This window comes from Schistocerca cancellata, chromosome 1 (genome assembly GCF_023864275.1).
Source record: "Schistocerca cancellata isolate TAMUIC-IGC-003103 chromosome 1, iqSchCanc2.1, whole genome shotgun sequence".
Classification (NCBI taxonomy): Eukaryota; Metazoa; Arthropoda; class Insecta; order Orthoptera; family Acrididae; genus Schistocerca; species Schistocerca cancellata.
Genome location: NC_064626.1, coordinates 89,397,995 through 89,416,972, shown reverse-complemented (window position 1 = coordinate 89,416,972; position 18,978 = coordinate 89,397,995). Strand labels below are relative to the sequence as shown.

Here is an 18,978-nt window from a genome sequence, read left to right as displayed (position 1 = left end):
TTACAAATCCTCTCAACCAATCACTACATCTACTTTCTATCATCCTTTAATGCAGATCCATGTCAATTCAGAGGCAGAGGGTTCTCTCTTCCAGGAAAGCATCAAAGACAGCAGGCAACTTGCATGCATCCCAATTACCTCAACAGATATACAGCAGAATTTTGTTAAAAACCATGTAGTTACTGTCATGTAAGATATTTCTTAGTAGACATCCAATGGTTGCGATTGGTACTGAGTACAGAGGTGTACATTGTAAACAGTGTTTGTTAGGGTTTAAAACATCTAAAGAGTTTTGCACTGATGAATAATTGGATGGTTTCCCAGGGCGATTCTGGATGGGGTGCAGATGAATGGCAGAGTAGCTGGTGAGTGGAATGAATTGACATTTCCGGCTTAAGGTGGGCCCTTCACTGAGTCTCTGAACCAGTTAGGTGGGGAATGGGCATGCAGTTGACTCATCCATGTCACCCTCTGGTCGGGTGGACAATGAGCTATTACTCAGTATGTATTGGGCAGCCTTCGTGTTCGCATGTGTTGTGAGTATTCTCGAATTTTTATGTGGAATTTTGAGAAGATTCCATATAGTGAGTGTTAGTGCTGGACTGATTGATAACATCCAAACTCCAACCACGTCACTCATCCTGGCTGGCCCCCACAACTGACGGTCCTCTCTGGTGGGCGAAGCTCAGCTGTAGACTGAACACAATAACTGAGACACGTGTCCAGAGTGATAACTGCCGGTGTGTTACATCTGACCTGGGGCACTCCATGTGGACCTCCGGACATGACTGCACGGTATGTGCGACAGTTCCAGCAATCTCTGTGTCGTAGCGGCCCCTTATCAGTTAGAGGGCCCGCACAATAGACAAGCAAGATGGACTGCCGACCTCTCTTCAAGAGCTCAGATCGAAACATCGCTAGTGGATGTAAACAATAACAAGTTTTCCGAATAAACACGGAACTACTTCGCGAAAAGTCATGTGATAGTGTTCCACCAATTGGAACTCATGTGACTACATGTAGCACTCCACTGAATCGGCGTTATAAGCACGCCAGGAGGAATCAGACCGGCAGTGTGTACATGGCACTAGAACAGCTCTGGCCAATACTTGTGCTGGCTGCAGCATAGTAGGCACTCGCCATAGCATTCTGTAGTACGTTGTATCTTTGTAACTGGTACAGTAGATTTTGGTCGTTAGTCTCTTTCATTGCCTTGTTCTCTTATCTGGTTTCGCCACCACAAGAATTGTGGGGTTTCTTTGCTGTTATAGCGTTTGAAAATTAATGCATGCCAAGAAGGCATTTTTGTTTTAATTATAATAAAGTGTGTTCAGACTTGATTGTTAGTTCTTTCCTGCCGACTGCAGGACATTACATTGTGACATCTACCCACAACAACTACTACTGCAGATTGGATCATGGTGTACGTTTGTTGTGTTTAGTGGTTGTCAGTACATTACTGTGGACTCTGCCTTGCGGTGGTATTTGTTGTCGTCTATATCCTATTACACAATAGGTACTTCCGCCTCCTTCTGAATGTAGCAGGCGTTCTCTGGTCTTTTAAAAACCGAATCGCACCGTCAAATTCCGGACTGATAAATTTATTGTTTCCGATGGCTGTATTGCGAACAAACATCTGTCCGGCCCCTCCTGCAAACTTTTTGAGGACGTGGCGCAACTGAGCTGAAATTTTGATTTCTCAGATACTTCCTATTTAATTAACTTCCTACCTAACTACTTAACTGTGTCTGTAACCACCAATTGGAGGTAGGGAGAAAATCCTGAAGTGGGAAGAGTAGGGTTTGGAAACTGACAGTTGCATGATTGAATCTCTGAATTTCCCATTCTAGTATACACCAATATGATGCAAGGAAAAACTGTCCCATGCTGAGGGTACCTATTTAAGTAATTAGTGAAACAATCTAATAGAATGAGAGAATGTTTCCAAGACATCCACAGCTTGTGATTTATCAGGTATCCAATACTATGTTCAGGACAACAGAGTGATTATTTCGGCACATGACAGATGCTTGCTCGGCAGGAAGCAGCCCATTGAGAGAGAGAGGGGGGGCAGGGAGGGAGGGAGGGGCAGAGGTTGAGAACATGTGCTTCGACAGGAATTTCTCAGGTATCAGTATCAAAGAGTTCTGTCACCGAATGCTTTGTTCAACAGGAAATAACCAGAGGGGCGATATGTGATGGGAGGAAGGGCTTGCATGGAGGGATGAGGGGTGGGGAGGTCCCTTCTCCCATCGTCCTCTGCTGGTGGTATTACGAACTAGCTCACTTGCTATCTGCACTGCAGGGCGAGCACATACAGCAGCTTATTCCACCGACCTGGTATGCAAGATGTGTGTTTTGAAGCAGCTTGTACAGGTGCTGCAGCCAGAATTAGCTGCTTGAGGTGGCCAAGGATGCCGCCTTGTCCAAAGGGGGTCGCGGATGTGGGTATTACCTAGATGTTGGACGCCCCTTGTAATGGTCGCCTAGTCGTAGATATAGCTAATTGCTATAATCGCACTATTGCACTCCCATTTACGGAGCTTGTTAGCACTTGATGTTAGGTTGGCGCCATTAAAATGCATTGTGTTGTGGTAATCGCTGCTACTTGCTGGATCGCTGCTGTGTCTCGATGCTGATGCTGGCTCTAAATCTGGTTATCTAGGGTTAAAAACATGAGGTCCCGTGTTTTTTATGTGCTTTTGATGATAAAGAATGAGCGAAACCAACAAATATGTAAACTTCAAATATTTGTTACTCTGGTGGCCATCTTAATTCCACTGTCCACCAAAGACCATGACTCAACACAAAGTAGTACTTCCGTTACATGTTCTTTGCATTGTTTATCCACCTCAAACAATAACACACAAACACACTTTACCAAAGTGACATTCCGACTGCCTCTCGACCTTTCTTGCTGCTCGTATTTATAACATTGTCAAAGAACTACTAAAAAGAGATATAGTTTATAAGTCACATGTACATCTGTTATCATAATTTGTGCAGAAAAGTTATTAATTTGCATCGAGTGACATAATTTAACATGTTATTAAAATGACAGACAGATTTGTTGACTTGACAGAATAATTCTTTGTTACAAAAAGGCCGTTTTTTAGAAGTTCGTCAATTGACTTCTCTAATTTGCATAAATAAGTAAATAACATGAATCATTAAGAATTACATTGGTTTTCGTCTAAAATATGATTGTTTACGTGAATACTGAGTGAAAACGCTCCTAGTGAACAAATAGGTTTCACTGGGTGATTTTTATTTAAGGAGATCCAAAATAGCTAAGTTGTCCACTATTTTTCGTACTTCATATTAATTATTTAAGATGAACTCAGTGTTTTTACATGATGACATTTGCTGTATCAGTGATCAAGTGATATAAACTTTTGTGTGGGTCAGCTATTCAGTATAATTTAATGGGTTGACTGTTTATGCAGACATGTTATGCAATCATTGTTAACATACACAATAACTTTTCTATAATCATAAATACTCATTAAACTGGTTGAATTTGGAGGGTATCGCATACTTCGGTAAAGTAAAGCCTTTAATATGTTCCGTTACACCCTCCAACCCCCCCTCCCCCCCCCCCCACCGCCCCAAAAAAAGAGCACAGTATTCTTAGACAATAGGATGTGCTGGTTTGGACAAGTTGGTCGGAATTCTCCCAAGCAGTGACAAGCGACAGGAAGTAGCGACTTGGCATGTGCTGACAGGGCGAGACGGCTAGCGATACGGCGGCCGACACTGGTTGCTGGGCACCCAGCCGTTGCGGTGCGGACTCTTGGATACTGGGCGCGGTGCAGCGCAGCAAAGCGGCCATCACATACGCACGTGAAGATACAATGTCCATACCGGCGTGTCTGTCCTGCGGTTGGTGCGAAGACGTGATTATAAATTTTTCCTCAATATAATTATGTATGATGATTTATGTTGACGTCAGTTTTGTTACAGCGTTCCTTGCGCAATCGGAAAAAAGCAATATATTTGGTCACTTCTTTCGATGTACACTACTGGCCATTAAAATTGCTACACCAAGAAGAACTGACATGTGATTACATTTTCACGCAGTTTGGCTGCATAGATCCTGAGAAATCAGTACCCAGAACAACCACCTCTGGACGTAATAACGGCCCTGATACGCCTGGGTATTGAGTCAGAGCTTCGATGGCGTGTACAGTACAGTTGCCCATGCAACTTCAACACGACACCACAGTTCATCAAGAGTAGTGACTGGAGTACTGTGACAAGCCAGTTGCTCGGCCACCACTGACCAGACGTTTTCAATTGGTGAGAGATCTGGAGAATGTGCTAGTCAGGGCAGCAGTCGAACATTTTCTGTATCCAGAAAGGCCCGTACAGTACCTGCAACATGCGGTCGTGCATTATCCTGCTGAAATGCAGGATTTCGCAGGCATCGAATGAAGGGTAGAGCCACGGGTCGTAACACATCTGAAATGTAACGTCCACTGTTCAAAGTACAGCCAATGTGAACAAGAAGTGACCGAGACATGTAACCATTGGCACCCCATACCATCACGCCAGGTGATACGACAGTATGGCGATGACGAATACACGCTTCCAATGTGCGTTCACCGATATGTTGCCAGAAACGGATGCGACCATCATGATGCTGTAAACAGAACCTGGATTAACCCGGAAAAAGGACGTTTTGCCATTCGTGCACCCAGGTTCGTCGTTGAGTACACCATCGCAGGCGCTCGTGTCTGTGATGCAGCGTCAAGGGTTACCGCAGCCATGGTCTCCGAGTTGATAGTCCATGCTGCTGCAAATGTCGTCGAACTATTCGTGCAGATGGTTGTTGTCTTGAAAACGTCCCCATCTGTTGACTCAGGGATCGAGACGTGGCTGCACGATCCGTTACAGCTATGCGGATAAGATGTCTGTCATCTCAACTGCTAGTGATACGAGGCCATTGGGATCCAGAACGGCATTCCGTATTAGTCTCCTGAACCCACCGATTGCATATTCTGCTAACAGTCATTGGATCTTGACCAACGCGAGCAGCTATGTCGCGATACGATTAACCGCAATCGCGATAGGCTACAATCCGACCTTTATCAAAGTCGGAAACGTGATGATACGCATTTCTCCTCCTTACACGAGGCATCACAACAACGTTTCAACAGGCAACGCCGGTCAACTGCTGTTTGCGTATGAGAAATCGGTTGGAAACCTTGTGTGAATGCTATGAAAAGCTAATCATTTGCATATCACAGCATCGTCTACCTGTTGGTTAAATTTCGCGTCTGTAGCACGTCATCTTCGTGGTGTAGCAGTTTTAAAGGCCAGTAGTGTATTTTATATTTTACATGACCTGCACCTTCCGAAACAGCAGAGAATGATCAGCTTTTCCCATCAAATAAAAGAGAGATACAACTGTCGAACTGAATTTTATAGATAAACGTGCTGTTAATTGACATTTATTTGAATTTCCTTTTGTTAAAAAATAAATGTTTTTTTGCGGTCAAGACTATGCGTGTTCATTTTTAAAGTACTTTTTACCAGATCTCATTTCCCCATGAGAAATGCTCTCAAAAATTATTAATCGATTCTCATCATAGCACCGCCAATTAGTAAGTTCAGTTCAGTATGTTTATCCTGGTTGTAGCATTAATGCTGTTCAAATTCTCATTTAGCACATTATCCATTATACACTCATGCTCATAAATTAAGGATAATGCTGATACAAGGTGAAACAATGCTCTGGTGGGCGGTTTGCGGGTTTAAATCACCTCGGGGCATGACCATGCTGTGCATCTGACAAGCGGTCGTCCCACAGTGGCGCTGGCAGCAGTCCACACAAGCAGGAGTGTGTTGGTGCATGTCACAGTACGGTGCAGCGAGTAAGTGTGTAGACTTTTCAGACGTGCTAATGGTGACTGTGTGTTGAAAATGGCTCAAAGAACACATATTGATGACGTTATGAGTAGTAGAATACTAGGGCGACTGGAGGCTGGTCAAACACAACATGTCGTAGCACGGGCCCTCCGTGTGCCATAAAGAGTGATCTCAGGATTATGGCAACGATTCCAGCAGACAGGAAACGTGTCCAGGCGCTACAGTACGGGACGTCCACAGTGTACAACACCACAAGAAGACCGATATCTCACCATCAGTGCCCGCAGACGGTCACGGAGAACCGCTGGTAGCCCTGCTCGGGACCTTACCGCAGCCACTGGAACAGTTGTCTCCAGACACACAGTCTACAGACGACTGAACAGACATGGTTTATTCACCCAGAGACCTGCAAAGTGCATTCCACTGACCCCTGTTCACAGGAGAGCCTGTAAAAGCTGGTGTCAAGAAGACAGTACATGGTCATTAGAACAGTGGTCCCAGGTTATGTTCACGGACGAGTCCAGGTGTAGCATGAACAGTGATTCTCGCCGGGTTTTCATCTAGCGTGAACCAGGAACCATATACCAACCCCTTAATGTCCTTGAAAGGGACCTGTATGGAGGTCGTGGTTTGATGGTGTTGGGTGGCATTATGACTGGTGCCCATACACCCCTGTATGTCTTTGACAGAGAAACTGTAATAGGTCAGGTGTATCGAGAAGTCATTTTGCACCAGTATGTCCGCCTTTTCAGAGGTGCAGTGGGTCCCACCTTCCTCCTGATAGATGATAACACACGACTCCACCGAACTGCCATCTTGGAGGAGTACCTTGAAACAGAAGATATCAGGCGAATGGCGTGGCCTGCCTGTTCTGCAGACCTAAATCCCATCGAGCACGTCTGGGATGCTCTCGGTCGACGTATCGCTGCACGTCTTCAAACCCCTACGACACTTCAGGAGCTCCGATAGGCACTGGAGCAAGAAGGGGAGGCTATACCCCAGAAGCATCTCGACCATCTGATCCAGAGTATGCCAACCCGTTGTGCGGCCTATGTACGTGTACATGGTGATCACATCCCATATTGATGTCTGGGTACATGAGCAGGTAACAGTGGCGTTTTGTAGCACATGTGTTTCGGCACGATTTTCTCAACTTATCACCAATACCGTGGACTTACAGATCTGTGTCGTGTGTGTTCCCTATGCGCCTATGCTATTAGTGCCAGTTTTGTGTAGTGGCACGTTGTGTGGACCACATTCTGCAATTATCCTTAATTTATGAGCATGAGTGTAGTTACCATCTTACAACAGAAGTTTTGTTATAAGGCCATTGACGTTATTTACATGTTACAACAGTATTGCTCTTCTTTGCATAGAGCATCTACACATTTGATATTCAATTGTTCTGGTTTTAAGCTATGTTTAATTCATTTTCAGGTGACTAACCTGTATGTGTTTTTACATCAACGTAAGTCAATTTTATCACTTTGTAGTGGTTCCTGCTGCAATGATAGACACATCAAAGGTGGTCACGCAAGTTCCAGTTTTCACATCTGCGAAGGATATTGCGGAACGACGTCTACCATTACACCTTGTCAGCCGTAAACGGCAGTAGCTACATGTAATAGCAATGTGAATAGGTCCGCAACACACCAATATATATTCACAATCAATATGATAAACTTGCTTGTGACAGAGGCTCATAATGCACGTTGGTTAATGTATGTCCAGTTTCATACGTTTTTGAAATTAGTCAATCCACATATAATCTATTGCGACTATGTAATTACTTTTTCGATGTTATAAAAGTACTGTTAATTTTTGTACAGAGATGCACCAGAAGACGCGATTAAAAACTGTGTGAAACTGCTAGTGTGATTCTACAGGAACTACAATAAATACAGCTACAGTGGATCAACGAGCTTTTAATCAGTTATATGTTTATCAGCTGTGCTCATTTGAACATCTGAATTGTGCTGCTTGAATGTTCTGTAAATTATGTATAAATGCTACTAGTTTCAGAGGATTAATACTAAATATTCGAGCTTTTTATGGAGAAAAATTACAAAAATCTGGCAAAGGATAAGCTCCCTCCCCCAAAATTTACTTTTTTATTTACTTTTCGCTTTTAACACGACTTTAGGAGCGCACCCATTCAGCCATCTCAAGTAAGGGATGGACGATAGAATTGCGTACTAGAGACGATTTTCTTGTCGGTTATGATGAAACAAACGTAAGTGCAACACAACACTCTTTTTTGTGGCAGTTTACTGTTACACAGCGTCACCACTTCAGATTCGGGCAACTGTCTCGATGGACAAGTGAGAGGAGACTCAACGCAACGGCTGGATAACAGCCGAGCATAGCACTTTGAAAGAATGGCGGTGGAACTTTAAGTTCCGTGCAACCCTCCGACGGCAGAAGTACAGAGGAGGGTTGCGGTAATGCTCGAACTCTACGGCGAAGGAAAAAGGTGTCTGGACGAGAACAAGTCATTGCTAGTGATTGTACGAAACGGACATAAAAACGTGGTCGTATTGACAACACTTACTTTTTTTCCTTTCTTTATGGTATTTCAGTTCCCCATCATAGCGGGCTGGCAGTGGCATATGCGCTGCTCTTCAGCCAAAAGACATAAAACATACAATAGAAGACATTTAAAAATAACATAAAGGAGAAAACATGGTGTAGAGAGATATAAAAGAAGGGAACATTATGGAAGACAATAGACAAAAAGGGGTGACTGTAAAACGGAGATAAATACCGTAAAAAAGTAGCGCACAAAAAAAACCACACACTGGGACAATTAAAAGAACAAAGCGAAGTATGACCGGAGCACAAAAGAATCGACAGATGGCATAGCACATAACAATCACTGACAGTAACACTAGGTACAAGTCCAGCACACAAGTAAAATCACACCTCTCGACTCACAGGAGAACAGCACCAAACACAACACTGATGTAGCACACTGATGACGATGAGAAAATCACAGGATCTGCCTGGGGCATGGAGATGAGGGAGAACAGAGGGAGGGGGGAGAAAGGGGAGATGGGCAGGGATGCGTCAGAGGACTGGGGGGGGGGGGAGGAAGTGGGAGGGACACAGTTGAGGAGGGACTCAAGCAGGAAAGGAGGAAAATCCGCTCTGGGACAAGGAGAGAACGAAAAACGGGAGGGAGCAAGGCCAGGTTACAGTTGGAAGGATAGGTATATGTCACAGTGTTCAACATCTGGGAGGGGGAGTGCTGGAAATCGCCCTGATGAAGGGTGTGGAGTGTGTGGAGGTGGATAGGCAGAGGGATACAGTGATAGTGGTGCGGCAACAGGTGGGGGGTGGAGAGGAAGGATGAAACCAATGGGTGATCAAGCCTGTGGACAGTGTAAAGGATGCAGAGATGTTGGAGGAAAAGGAGTAGGTGGGGAAAGGGGATGGGTCATACAGGAGTCGTGTGGGGGAAGGAAGGTGGATACAGAAGACAAGGCAGAGTGTGTGGCGTTCTAGGATTTGGAGGGACTTATAAAAGAGGGTGGGGGAGGTGGGGGGGCGAGATCCAGGCACAACACTGGCATAGCATAGCATAGGATGGATGAAGGATTTGTAGGTGTGGAGGAAGGTGGAAAGATGCAATCCCCTTGTCCAGCCAGACATGAGTTTCAGGAGGTGGAGGTGGGAATGGGCTTTCTGCTGGATGGTCAGGAGGTGAGGGGTCAAGGTGAGGTAACGGTCGAGGGCGAGGCCAAGGTATCTCAGGGTGGGGATGAGCTGGATGGGATGACCATAAAGGGTGAGGTAGGAATCACGGAGGCAAAGGAGCGGGTGGTGTGGCCTATGACGGTTGCCCGGGTTCTGGAGTGGTTGAGACAAAGGAACCACTGGTTACAGATGAGGGAGAAGGGAGGGAGTGGGGAGAAAGGGGAGATGGGCAGGGACGCATCAGAGGACTGTGGGGGGGGGGGAAGGAAGGGGGCTTATAAAAGAGGGTGGGGGAAGGTGGGGTGGGGGCGAGATCCAGGCACAACACTGGCATAGCATAGCATAGGATGGACTGGTCAAGGTGGGTTTGGAGGGTGAGTTGGGACCATTGAAGGGTAGGATAGAGAACCATGAAGGCAGTGGCATCAGCATTTTGGAGAAGGTGGACTGTTGGGGGTGGCTAGGGCATATCAGCCGTGTACAATAGATAAAGGAGGGGGAGAGGACAAAGCTTGGGGGGACGCCAGCTATTGGATAAAAGGGTTGGGACTTGGTGTTGTAGAGGGTGATATCGGAAGGACGGTGCGAGAGGAAGGAAGCGACCAGACAGACAAAGTTGATAGGCAGGGCTTAGGTTTGGAGTTTAAAGAGGAGACTGGGATGCCATACACGGTCATAGGCATTTTGGAGATCGAGGGAAGCCAAAATGGCGGAGCGACCGGAGTTAAGCTGGATGGACAGAAGGTAAACGAGGTTAAGGAGTTGGTCTTTGGAAGAGAAGGAGGGTCGGAAGCCACACTGGATAAGAGGGAGACAACACTCTTTTTTTTTTCTTTATTGTATTTCAATTCCCCACCGGGGCGGGCTGGCAGCAGCATATGCGCTGCTCTTCAGCCGAAAGACATAGAACAAACAATAGAAGACATTTAAAATAACAAAGGAGAGAATATGGTGAACATAGATATAAAAAAGGGGGCACATCATGGAAGGCAATAGACAAAATAAATGGGGTGACCGTAAAATGGAGATAAAAACTGTTTAAAAGTAGCCCACACAAAAAGCCACACACTGCGACAATTAAAAGAACACAAGGCACTGTATGACTGGAGCATAAAAGGTATCGACGGATGGCGTAGCACATAACAAACACTGACGGCGAACCTCAAGGCAGTACACAATTAAAATCACACCTCTTGATGCACAGGAGAAACAGCACTAAACACAACACTGACATAGCACATTGGCGATGATCAAAACAGAGGATCTGCCAGGCGCAAGGAGATGAGGGAGACCGGAAGAAGGGAGGGAGGGGAAGAGATGGGGGAGATGAGCGGGGGGCGCGCTGAAGAGGGCCAGGAAAGAGGCAAGGTGGGAAGGAAAGAGGCAAGTATGGGGTACAGGGTCTCAGGGGAGGGGGAGGGGAAGGAGGAAAATCCGCTCTGGGAGAAGGAGGGAAGAGGAAAAAAGGGGGCCCTGGGGAGGGGGGGAGGAAGAAGGCCAGGTTATAGTTGGAAGGAAGGGTAGATGTCACGGCGAAGTTCGTCATCCGGGAGGGGGAGGCGTTGGAAATTGCCCTGATGAAGGAGATGGAGGGTGTGGAGGTGGAGAGAGGGAGGGATACAGCGATAGAGGCACGGCAACGGGCAGGGGGTGGAGAGGAAGGAGGAAACCAGAGGGTGGGGGGGATCAAGCCTGCGGAGAATGTAAAGAATGCGGAGATGTTGGAGGAACAGGAGGAGGTGGGGGAAGGGGATCAGTTCATACAGGAGCTGTGTGGGGGAAGGAAGGCGGATACAGAAGGCAAGGCGGAGCGCATGGCGTTCAAGGATTTGGAGGGCCTTGTAAAAGTGGGTGGGGGCAGAGATCCAGGCAATCCTGGCATAACAGAGGATAGGATGGATGAGGGATTTGTAGGTGAGGAGGATGGTAGAAGGATGCAATCCCCATGTCCGGCCAGACAGGAGTTTCAGAAGGCAGAGGCGGGAATGGGCTTTCTGCTGGACGGTCTGATGAGGGGTCCAGGTGAGGTGTCGGTTGAGGGTGAGGCCAAGGTATTTCAGGGTGGGGGTGAGCTGGATGGGACGACCATAAAGGGTGAGGTAGAAATCATGGAGGCGAAAGGAGAGAGTGGTGCGGTCTATGATGATTGCCTGGGTTTTGGAGGGGTTGAGACGGAGGAACCACTGGTTACACCAAGTGATGAACTGGTTAAGGTGGGTTTGGATGGTACATTGAGACCTTTGAAGGGTAGGATAGAGAGCCAGGAAGGCAGTGTCATCAGCATACTGGAGAAGGAGGACTGGTGGGGGGGGGGGGCTTGGGCATATCAGCGATATACAAGAGATAAAGGAGAGGGGAGAGGACAGAACCCTGGGGGACGCCAGCCATGGGATAAAAGATACGTGAGTTGGTGTTGTGGAGGGTGACATAGGAAGGACGGCGCGAGAGGAAGGAAGCGACCAGATGGACGAAATTGATAGGCAGGGCGTAGGTTTGGAGTTTAAAGAGGAGACCGGGATGCCATACATGGTCATAGGCATTTTGGAGGTCAAGGGAAATAAAAATGGCGGAGTGATGGGAGTTGAGCTGGAGGGACAGAAGGTGAACAAGGTTGAGGAGTTGGTCTTCAGCAGAGAAGGAGGGTTGGAAGCCACAGTGGGTAAGGAGGAGGAGGTGGTGTTGAGCAAGGTGCTGATGGATACAGTGGGAGAGGATGGATTCAAGGACCTTACTGAAGACAGAGGTGAGGCAGATGGGACGATAGGAATAGGTGGCAGAAGGGGGTTTGTTGGGTTTGAGGAATAAGAGGACGCGGGAAGTCTTCCATAGGTCAGGGTAGAAGCCAGTAGACAGGATGACATTCTAGAGATGGGCGAGGACAGTCAGGAAGGAATAGGGGCTTTCTCGAAGGTGATGGTAGGTGACACAGTCATGACCAGAGGTCGTGTTGCGTTTGGACCGGAGGATAAGTTTAATGTCGTGTGCTGTGATGGGAGTGTTTATGTCAGAGGGGGGAAACAGCCCCAAGTACTGGAGACTAGGAGCAAGTGGAGCGACCGAGGTATCAGCACGTTCCATGACAGTGGGGAAAAGAGAATAATCAAAGTGGGGATCATGACAACACTCACCTTCCGAGCAAAATTTATTTGAGACGCGGCAGTAAGCTAAACTGGGGACAGGTGGCTTATCCTTTGCCAAATGGCGGTAGTTTTTCACTACAAAATCTCTGAACATGAACCATTAACCTTCCGAAAATAGTAACATTTAATAAAGAGCATTGTCTTAGGAGAGATATCTTACTGGCGGTATTTGAAAAGTATTCTATATTTGCAATACTCGTCCTATTGTTCTGAGATACCTGTGCCTGACGCGGCCGAAAGTGCTGCTTGGACGGAGGCGACGGCGTCGGCCACCTGCTGGTCTGATGTGACGTCTAGCGGCAGCACTCGCAACCTGGAGGAGCAGTCTGCGGCGAGTCTGCGCGCACCGGGACCCTCAGGGAACAGGCAGCCCGCGAACACTGGCACTCCCAGAGCGTCCAGGCGGCGCGCTAGTTCGTGCCCGAGGCCCGAGTCGCAGCCTGCGCAGCAGCTCAGAATTAGAAAATATGCCGCTGCTCACGAGGCAAACTCCTCATCACACCTCCCTCAGATTTAGTGCTAAGACGGACCAGAGGATAGCCGGTCAAAAAATCGAACGCAGATCACGCATGAAAACAGGAAGAGGGTATACTGAACTATGAGAAAAGAAGCAAAATAGAAACATTCAGTGGTCTAAGTTCAAGATTATTTCCATCGAGCGTAGCTCGTGTGGTTACGGCGTTGGTCTCCAAAGCGTGAGATCTATGTTCAGAACTCCCTTGTGCCCCTTAATTTTCTTTTTCTTTCACAATATTATGAACTGTCTGTCCGGTCATCGACGTCTCTGTTCGCCGTATTCAAATTTGTGTCTGTGCCGTGGTGTAACGCCCGTTTGCAACAGGAATGTGTAAGGAAAGGATCTGCAGACGAACGTACCTCCTATTTCTACTACACAACTACCACATGTTATGAGTCTTCGTTTCGTTTTGGAAGTTTTAACTCTTGAATTTCTCTGTTGTAACGTAGTTTAAAACCGTTTATTTGTTGTTTTAATTTCTGCGAGAGGTCTAGGACATCTAGCCTGGTCTCCCTATTCATCACATTTACTTGCCACGGTAAAATACTCTACCACGTGACTCATATTCTGTAACTATTGTTCAATATGACAATTTTCAAAACTAAAGAAGGAGAACAGACACGTCAATATCCAGACGGACAGTTCACAATTTTGTAATTAAAAAAAAAGCACAAAGAAGAATTGAACGTGGTTCTCCCGCATTGCAACCGAACATCGTGACCACCGAACCACGACAGGGCGGCTGTTGCACTTTATTCGATGATACATGTGCTGAACTTGGAGGGTAAAGTTTTCTTTTTCACTGTTCAGTATACTTTCTTCCTGTTTTCATGGTTGATCTATGCTCTGTTTTTGACGGGCTGTTCATTGGGTAATTTCACCACTAAACCTGAGGGGAGTGCGATGGGGAGTTCCCCTTGTCAGAGCCAACATTTATAGTAAGAGATATGCCACAACTACCTTGTCGTCGCGTTTCTTACAATAAACTTTCTAGTCTCGTTAAAAATATATTCCTTCCTCAACTGAGAGACCCAAGTACTTAGAAGTCTCCATTCTACAGCTCTCTTCCTTAACATACTTCAGAGGTTTTCGTGAACTCCAGTGTCCCTACCACACGACTTGAATTAATGCACACGGATGACATAAGTCACGGGATACCTCTTAATATCCTTCTGCCTGGAGTAGTGCAGCAACTCGATGTGGCATATCCTTACCAAGTCGTTGGAAGATCCATGCAGAAATATTGAACCATTTTGCGTATAGCCGTCTGTAATTACTAACGCGAATTCCTTACAGACGAATGGAAAAACTGGTAGAAGCCGACCTCGGAGAAGATCAGTTTGGATTCCGTAGAAATGTTGGAACACATGAGGCAAAACTGACCCTACGACTTACGTTAGAAAATAGATTAAGGAAAGGCAAACCTACGTTTCTAGAATTTATAGACGTAGAGAAAGCTTTTGACAACGTTGACTGGAATATTCTCTTTCAAATTCTGAATGTGGCAGGGGTAAAATACAGGAAGCGAAAGGCTATTTACAATTTGTACAGAAACCAGATGGCAGTTATGAGAGTCGAGGGACATGAAAGGGAAGCGGTGGTTGGTAAGGGAGTGAGACAGGGTTGCAGCCTATCCCCGATGTTATTCAATCTGTTATATTGAGCAAACAGTGAAGGAAACAAAAGAAAAATTCGGTGTAGGTATTAAAATCGATGGAGAAGAAATAAGAACCTTGAGGTTCGCCGAAGACATTGTAATTCTGCCAGACAGCAAAGGACTTGGAAGAGCAGTTGAACGGAATGGACAGTGTCTTGAAAGGAGGATATAAGATGAACATCAACAAAAGCAAAACGATGATAACGGAATGTAGTCGAATTAAGTCGTGTGATGCTGAGAGAATTAGATTAGGAAATGAGACACTTAAAGTACTAAAGGAGTTTTGCTATTTGGGGAGCAAAATAACTGATGATGGTCGAAGTAGAGAGGATATAAAATGTAGACTGGCAATGGCAAGGAAAGCGTTTCTGAAGAAGAGAAATTTGTTAAAATCGAGTATAGAATTAAGTGTCAGGAAGTCGTTTCTGAAAGTATTTGTATGGAGTGTAGCCATGTATGGAAGTGAAACATGGACGATAAATAGTTTGGACAAGAAGAGAATAGAAGCTTTCGAAATGTGGTGCTACGGAAGAATGCTGAAGATTAGTTGGGTAGATCACATAACTAATGAGGAGGTATTGAATAGAATTGGGGAGAAGAGGAGTTTGTGGCACAACGTGACCAGAAGAAGGGACCGGTTGGCAGGACATGTTCTGAGGCATCAAGGGATGACCAATTTAGTATTGGAGGGTAGCGTGGAGGGTAAAAATCGTAGAGGGAGACCAAGAGATGAATACTCTAAGCAGATTCAGAAGGATGTAGGTCGCAGTAGGTACTGGGAGATGAAGAAGGTTGCACAGCATAGAGTAGCATGGAGAGCTGCATCAAACCAGTCTCAGGACTGAAGACCACAACAACAACAATTACGAAAGTGTTCCTGGTGCAGGATTTTGGCACGAACTTACTTCCGTCCCACAGATATTCGATGCGATTCATGTCAAACGATCTGGGTGGCCAAATCATTCACTCGATTTGTCCGGAATGTTGTTTAAACCAGGCGCGAACAATTGTGGCTCGGTGACATGGCGCATTTTCATCTATAAAAATTCCATCATTGTTTAGTACTTGATGACAACGAATGGTTGTAAATGTCTCCAAAGAGCCGAACACAGCCATTTACTGTCATTAGTCGATTCATTTGGGCCAGAGGACCCAATCCATTCCACGTAAACACAGCCCAGACCATTATGGAGCCACCACAAGCTTACACAATGCGTTGTTGACAACTTGGCTCCATGTCTTCGTGGAGGCTGCGCCACACTCTAGCCCTACCATCAGTTCTTACTAACTGAAATCAGGACTCATCTGGCCAGGCTAAGGTTTTCCAGTCGTCTAGGGTCCAATTGATATGGTCAAAAGCCCAGGAAAGGCACTGCAGGCGATGTCGTGCTGTTAGCAAAGGGACTAGCGTGCATCGTCTGCCGCCATAGGCCATTAACGCCGACTTTCGGCGAATACGTTTGTCGTAAACCTGATGATTTCTACGGTTGTTTCACGCATTGTTGATTGTCTGTTAGCACTGACAACTCTACGCAAACGGCTCTGCTCGTAAAGTGGGACGTAAGGCCTGAAATTGGTATTCAAGGCGCATACTTGCCACTGTAGATCTCGGAGTATTGAATTCCCTATCGATAACTACCATTCCTCGTTCGAAGTCTGTTAATTCCCGTCGTGCGGCGGTAATCACGTCGGAAAGTTTTTCGCATCAACTGGGGCAAAAACGTAATAGTGCGTTATCTAATACTGAAAAAGCTGTTAATACGAATAGTAACCAAGACTGGTGTGATTTTTCGGTCTGATTACGTCTGTTTTGTCACTGTCTGCCAGATAAACGAAACAGACCTTTCAAATATTGCAGCAGTTGTAACACACGCCAACAAGCGAGACAGTTTTGGCACAAATGGTCATTTTCATCTTCCTAATTGACATAAATAACACGACAAAATATAAATCTAGAAATACCATTATCAAATGCCTATTAGTCCTACTGCAAGCAAAGAGTTTTATGTTAAGAAATAGTTTTACATTTCATTGATATGCTCCAGCTTCTTAAGCATGAGATCGGAAAGTAGTGGTAATAGGAAATTTTCATATATAAATTTGGAATCGTCATATTCTTCTTTATAATTTGTGTGATGTCCCCGTTTCTTCTCCTTTCTCGTTCTAACAAACAATCTTGTCATCACTAATTCTGTAATGATTCCTGTCGTAGTCAAAACTTATTCTCCAGTTAACATCACTAACCCTGCCAGAATCAGCAGTTTAGTTAACCCGCGTTTATTCTCCGGTTAGGCGTTATTACGTGTTCCTGCAACGCAGTACCGCGGTACTCCGAGAATAGAACTTAACCGGCTGCTAACTGGGGACTGCGTAACTGGCCCTTAGTAGTGTAGCGTTCTGGCAAAATTATTCTGTAAGTATTTCATTTTCGTCGATACGCCGAGTCAGTTCTGTTTTACTCGATGACATGCCGTCGATTACTATGAACTGTGACCTTTGTGACAGGAAATCACAAATCCAGCCGCAGAATTGAGGCGATATTCCATATGCACACAGTTTGGTTAGAAGACGATTGGGAGGAACATAAGAACTACACTCCTGGAAATTGAAATAAGAACACCGTGAATTCATTGTCCCAGGAAGGGGAAACTTTATTGACACATTCCTGGGGTCAGATACATCACACGATCACACTGACAGAACCACAGGCACATAGACACAGGCAACAGAGCATGCACAATGTCGGCACTAGTACAGTGTATATCCACCTTTCGCAGCAATGCAGGCTGCTATTCTCCCATGGAGACGATCGTAGAGAAGCTAGATGTAGTCCTGTGGAACGGCTTGCCATGCCATTTCCACCTGGCGCCTCAGTTGGACCAGCGTTCGTGCTGGACGTGCAGACCGCGTGAGACGACGCTTCATCCAGTCCCAAACATGCTCAATGGGGGACAGATCCGGAGATCTTGCTGGCCAGGGTAGTTGACTTACACATTCTAGAGCACGTTGGGTGGCACGGGATACATGCGGACGTGCATTGTCCTGTTGGAACAGCAAGTTCCCTTGCCGGTCTAGGAATGGTAGAACGGTGGGTTCGATGACGGTTTGGATGTACCGTGCACTATTCAGTGTCCCCTCGACGATCACCAGTGGTGTACGGCCAGTGTAGGAGATCGCTCCCCACACCATGATGCCAGGTGTTGGCCCTGTGTGCCTCGGTCGTATGCAGTCCTGATTGTGGCGCTCACCTGCACGGCGCCAAATACGCATACGACCATCATTGGCACCAAGGCAGAAGCGACTCTCATCGCTGAAGACGACACGTCTCCATTCGTCCCTCCATTCACGCCTGTCGCGACACCACTGGAGGCGGGCTGCACGATGTTGGGGCGTGAGCGGAAGACGGCCTAACGGTGTGCGGGACCGTAGCCCAGCTTCATGGAGACGGTTTCGAATGGTCCTCGCCGATACCCCAGGAGCAACAGTGTCCCTAATTTGCTGGGAAGTGGCGGTGCGGTCCCCTACGGCACTGCGTAGGATCCTACGGTCTTGGCGTGCATCCGTGCGTCGCTGCGGTCCGGTCCCAGGTCGACGGGCACGTGCACCTTCCGCCGACCACTGGCGACAACATCGATGTACTGTGGAGACCTCACGCCCCACGTATTGAGCAATTCGGCGGTACGTCCACCCGGCCTCCCGCATGCCCACTATACACCCTCGCTCAAAGTCCGTCAACTGCACATACGGTTCACGTCGACGCTGTCGCGGCATGCTACCAGTGTTAAAGACTGCGATGGAGCTCCGTATGCCACGGCAAACTGGCTGACACTGACGGCGGCGGTGCACAAATGCTGCGCAGCTAGCGCCATTCGACGGCCAACACCGCGGTTCCTGGTGTGTCCGCTGTGCCGTGCGTGTGATCATTGCTTGTACAGCCCTCTCGCAGTGTCCGGAGCAAGTATGGTGGGTCTGACACACCGGTGTCAATGTGTTCTTTTTTCCATTTCCAGGAGTGTATATGGTGAGCTCCACCTTAATCTCGGAAGCAAGACTGGCAGCTCAAATGGTTCAAATGGCTCTGAGTACTATGGGACTTA

General features: G+C 46.6%; 1 protein-coding gene across 1 annotated transcript in view; it reads right to left on the bottom strand.

Moving 5' to 3' along the window:
- The window catches only part of LOC126166000 (estradiol 17-beta-dehydrogenase 2-like), a 413,320-nt gene extending 400,176 nt beyond the window's left edge, over positions 1-13,144 (bottom strand). The window contains exon 1 of the mRNA XM_049920367.1: positions 13,021-13,144. The gene's annotated coding sequence lies outside the window, so the exon portion shown is untranslated. The remainder of the gene's footprint in view (positions 1-13,020) is intronic.
- Positions 13,145-18,978: the final 5,834 nt, after the last annotated feature.